This window comes from Canis aureus, chromosome 10 (assembly GCF_053574225.1).
Source record: "Canis aureus isolate CA01 chromosome 10, VMU_Caureus_v.1.0, whole genome shotgun sequence".
Lineage (NCBI taxonomy): Eukaryota > Metazoa > Chordata > Mammalia > Carnivora > Canidae > Canis > Canis aureus.
The window spans coordinates 41,158,079-41,163,302 of NC_135620.1; the positions used below are offsets into that span (position 1 = coordinate 41,158,079).

At 35.2% G+C, this 5,224-nt stretch overlaps 1 long non-coding RNA gene across 2 annotated transcripts in view; it reads left to right on the forward strand.

The window, feature by feature from the left end:
* The window catches only part of LOC144322266 (uncharacterized), a 210,493-nt gene that overhangs the window by 31,682 nt on the left and 173,587 nt on the right, over positions 1-5,224 (forward strand). The window lies entirely within an intron of this gene.

Sequence of the window (5,224 nt, forward strand, 5' to 3'; positions counted from 1 at the left end):
CTTATCTGATTGTAATTGGTATATATTTTCTCCCATTTTTTGGGCCGTTTTTTCACTCTTAATGGTTTTCTTTAAAGCATTAAAGTTTTTAATTTTGATAAGATCGAATTAATCTATTTTGTTGTTGTTGCTTATGTTTTTGATCTTATATTTAATAAATGGTTGCTTTTTCTAAGGTCACAAAACTATGCCAAGATGTTTCCTTTGAAGAGTTTTATAGTTTTAATGCTAATGTTTCGATATGTCTTTAATCTATTTTGAGTTTATTTTTATAGATGATGTGAGGTAGAGGTCACATTTATTTTTTTTGCGTGTGGATACCTGTGTCCCAGAACCTTATGTTGAAACACTATTCTTTCCCCATTGAATAGTCTTTGAACCCTTGTAGAAAATTTATTGACCATATATATATATATGGTTTATTTCTGGACTTCTGATTCTATTCCATTGATATATATGTGTATACTTATATCAGTACCATGCCGTTTTACTACTATAGCTTTATAGTTGGTTTTGGAATCAGGAAGTATGAGAACTTTGCTCTTATTTACTTTAATAATTTAAAAGCATGTGTATATGTTCTTCTGAAATTTTTTTTGTAATATGGCTTATTTTACACAATTTAAAAATTTACCTAAGAATTTAAGAAAAACATGAAGGGAGAAGCTTTATCAGTCTTTGCCAACCCACTATTAACATTTTAAAGTATTTCCTTAGAGTCTTAAAAAAGTATTTATCTGTCTATCTTCCTAGAATAAATTGAGATACATAGTTCTATACCTGCTTTATTCCACATAGCATTAGATCATGAGCAATATTACATGCTATTAAATATTCTCAGAAAATGTTTTTTTTATAGTTGCATTATTAATTATTCCTCTATAGCTGGACATGTGGGCTAGTTCAAGTCTTTTTCTGTCTAAATAATGATGAATTAAACTTGCTTATAAAAAAAGTCTTTTTGTACATACCTAATACCTTTTTTAGGACAGATGCCTAGAAATGGAATTACTTCATCAAAGCCTATTTTAAGACTTTTGATTTTAATGGTTAAGTTCTTTTATTAAAGAGTTGCAACAATTTCCAATTCCATTGATGTATGAAAATTCCATACCTCCCAGACTGTCAACATTGAATATTATCATTTCTAACATTTGCTAATTTAATAGAATGATAGCATCTTAGTCTTTTTTTCTTTTTCTTATGTGAGTATAGTTGACACACAATGTTACATTAATTCAGGTGTTCAACTTAGTGACTTGACAAGTTCATATACAGTGGGCTATGTTCAGTACAGGGATAGCCGCCACCTGTCCCATTACATCCCTATTACAGTATCATTGATGGTATTCCTTATGCTCAGCTTTTTATTCCCATGACTTACTCATTCCTTACCTGGAGGCTCTATCTCCCTACTTCACCTTTTATTTATTTATTTTTTTAAGATTTTATTTATCCATGAGAGACACAGAGAAAGAGAGAGGTAGAGACACAGGCAGAGGGGGAAGCAGGCTCCATGAAGAGAGCCCGATGTGGGACTTGATCCCAGGACTCCAGGATCACGCCCTGGGCCGAAGGTAGGATCTAAACCGCTGAGGCACCCAGGGATCCCCTCTACTTCACCTTTTAAAAATGAATACTAAAGCTGAAATTTTTGTATGTTTTATTGGAGTTCCTCTAGCTGTTCATATTCCATATCCATTATTCTATGAAGATTTTAGTTATGTTTCCTAATGAATTGTCTGAATTCTGAAGTAATTATGGATGGATGCAGATACCTTGTTTGTCTTGTAGCAAATTTTCTTCTCGGTTTTTTGGATCTGCCTTTAGTTATGATCATTATATTCTTTGACTTACAGAAGCTTCACATTTCCCTTTAAATTTATTTATTTATTTATTTATTTTAAATTTTTATTTATTTATGACAGTCACACAGAGAGAGAGAGAGAGAGAGAGGCAGAGACACAGGCAGAGGGAAAAGCAGGCTCCATGCACCGGGAGCCTGACGTGGGATTCGATCCCGGGTCTCCAGGATCGCGCCCTGGGCCAAAGGCAGGCGCCAAACCGCTGCGCCACCCAGGGATCCCCCCTTTAAATTTAATCTTCCAAGTTTCCCTCTGTATTTTCTTCAACAGTTTTTGGGTTTGGAATGTCTTTATTCACAAAAGGATCACAAAGATACTTGTCTCTCTGCTTTCATGTTTTAATAACTTTATGCCACCTGGATATTGCTGCAGAGTAGTCTTTAGGAAAAAATTAATTTTATTTTTTTCTGAAATTTTAGTCACACTATCTTATTTCTTATGGCCTTAAAATTTACAGCTGGTAGAGACCATGTTCATAGATGATTCTTCCTTTTTATAGTATTTTTTGGCATTTTATGTTTATTTTTGCCTCCAAATGAATTTTATCATCACACTGTCAAATATTTTTAAAATCCCATTGAGATTTGGATTGCATTTAGACCTATAAATTCATTTGACATATTTATAATATTCATTTTCCCATCCAGGAACGTCATATATTCCTCTATTTTGACATCCCATAGCCAGGTTTTGCAGTTCTTTTCATATAGATCATGCCTATAGGGACGCCTGGATGGCTCAGCAGTTGAGCGTCTGACTTCAGCTCAGGGCGTGATCCCAGGATCTGGGATCAAGTCCCACATCGGGCTCCTTGCATGGAGCCTGCTTCTCCCTCTGCCTGTGTCTCTGCCTCTCTCTCCCTGTGTCTCTCATGAATAGATAAATAAAAATCTAAAAAAAAAAATTAGATCATGCCTATAAGCTTTTCTCTAGGGCTTTTGTGTATCTTTTTGTTAAAATAGTGAATAGGACATTTTTGCTGTTTTTCTATTTAAAATATACTTTCACTGATATGCAATAAATATTTCAATTTATACTTTTGTCTCAAATCTTTTGATTATCTTTGATAATTTTTCAGTAGATGCTTTGTAGTTTTAAGGTTACGTGATATGATATAATTTACATATAATTATTATGTTATCTTTATTTTCAATAACTGGAATTCCTTTTCTTTTTCAAATATTAATATAATGTTCAGAACTTTAAGGATAGTATTATACAACAGTGGGTTGGAGGGAATCTTTATCTTATTCCTATTGCTATTGGGAATACCTCCAGTGCTTGCCTTGTTGTTAAGAAAATGGCTGGCTTCCTTCATGTTAAGAAAGCATCCTTCTGTGTTGCTAAATAATTTTTTTAAAATAAGGAATCAGGGTTGCTATATGATTTTCTTTTTTTTTAAAAAAAATTAAGGAATTAGAATGGAATTTTATTGCTATCTTGTCATTATCCTTTGAAATAATCATACATGTATCCCAGCAGGGGATATCACACACACATACTGATTTCCTACTACTATATTTCCTATATTTACATTTGTGGGAAATACCTTATTTTATTGTGGTATATCATTTCTTTAATTAACTGCTGAATTATATTTGCTAGTGTTTAGGGTTTTTCATATCTATTGTAATAAGTAAGATTAACTTGGAGTCTTTATTGTTGGTGTTATTGGTGTCATTTTGATATCGTGTTTATCTGGCTTTATAAAACACAGGGAAGCATTCTGTAATTTTCTATGCTCTGGAATAGATTGTGGGTTTCATTCAAGGCAGTTTCCTCTCTCTTGCTTCTGTGCATCACACCATTCCCTCTCTAGTCCCATACCTCTGCTTTCACTTGCTTCTCACCCACAGTGCCATTTTGAACTATGGGAAGCTCAAAGGTGAGATGCAGGTTGATGCTACCTGCATCTGCCGAGACAGCCATGGTGTGTCTCCCCAGAGTCCAGCTGTAAATGCCTTAAAGGAGTCTCAGCATGAGCTGTCTGAGAGGCATTCACCAGGAACACCTTATGAATCAGGAAACGGCAAGACTATGCCACAGGTGTTATCAGAGAAGCCCAAAGACTAGGGACAGCCCGTGTGCCAGCCAGATGAAGCATTGTCTGCCCCTGGGGAAACTCCTCATTGCAGATGTCCAAAGGGGGAACTCCAATGAAAATACCAGAGCCATGTGATGAAGGGCCAGCCACTGTGCAAGCACCACAAGGGAGGCCCTGCTGCCAGTGTAGGATGTCCCAGGCAAGTAAGACCAGTTAAGTCCTAAGGCTCCCTTCTCTCTTACTTAAGACTTGACTCTTAAGCAGAATCAAAAGTCACCTATACCTCTCTTTGCCTGAAATAGGCCAGTGTTGGAGGAAGGGGAAGATTTAAATTAAACGAAGGTTGGACTTTTGATATTATGCTGAATGGGGTTTTAATTATTTAACAGTTGCTGGAGAACTTTTATTACCAGAAAGTGCCTAGAAAGCCATGGAACCTATCCAAACTTGTGTCAAGGGAAATGATTTCACAGAGCAGAGTGAGAGAGGCTAGTTATGTGAAGGATTAGTGCTGGCTTCTGCTGTTCCTACTGAGTTCAGCTCAGTTGGCAAACAGGCCCAAAAAGAGGCACAGAGAGTGATTCCTGGCCTTCTCTTATACAATCACTTTTAGAATGTTCTACTTTATTGTGCTTTGGAGGTTGATGGCAATATACTGCTTCATCTAAATCTTGGACATTATAATTTGCTTTTTATTGATACAGTCTCTAATTGAAAATACAATGGAAGGACAGGGAAGAATGAAAGTTGAAGGGAACAGTGAAAATGGCTCACATGAGATTTTGGCAAAATAAATCTAGATGCCAACATATTTGGGACAAAGTAAAAAATACAGCCAAACATCACAACTCACAGTTTAATGGGGGAAAAAAAAAAAAAAAAAACCTTTTCCCCCCTAGAGTCCAAAGCATGTCTAAGTATGTTGGAAGATTCATAATGGAATGTGACATTTTTTACTTTGATCTGGGTATTTTTAATATTCTATTTATTTGCATTCTTACCTTTTAGGTCAGAGCCTAAAAATAATATGAGGTTCTTGGTATAGTCATGGACCATCTGATGTATTTCCTTTCTTTGAAGTTATATTAAGGCTAAGTTTATGTTAAGCAACAGCTTACCGGATTCATTAGGTACAGCAGCTTGGAAATAAATCATCTCTTCCAATTACCAAGAATGTTTAACATCATTTGGTAGGATTTTGACATTTCCAGATTTATCCTTTTTTTTTTTTTTTTTTTGGTAAATTCATCACGATAGGAAAAAATAGAGTTAGTTTTAGGACAATTCTCACATCTGCCAATGATGAATTTAGCAC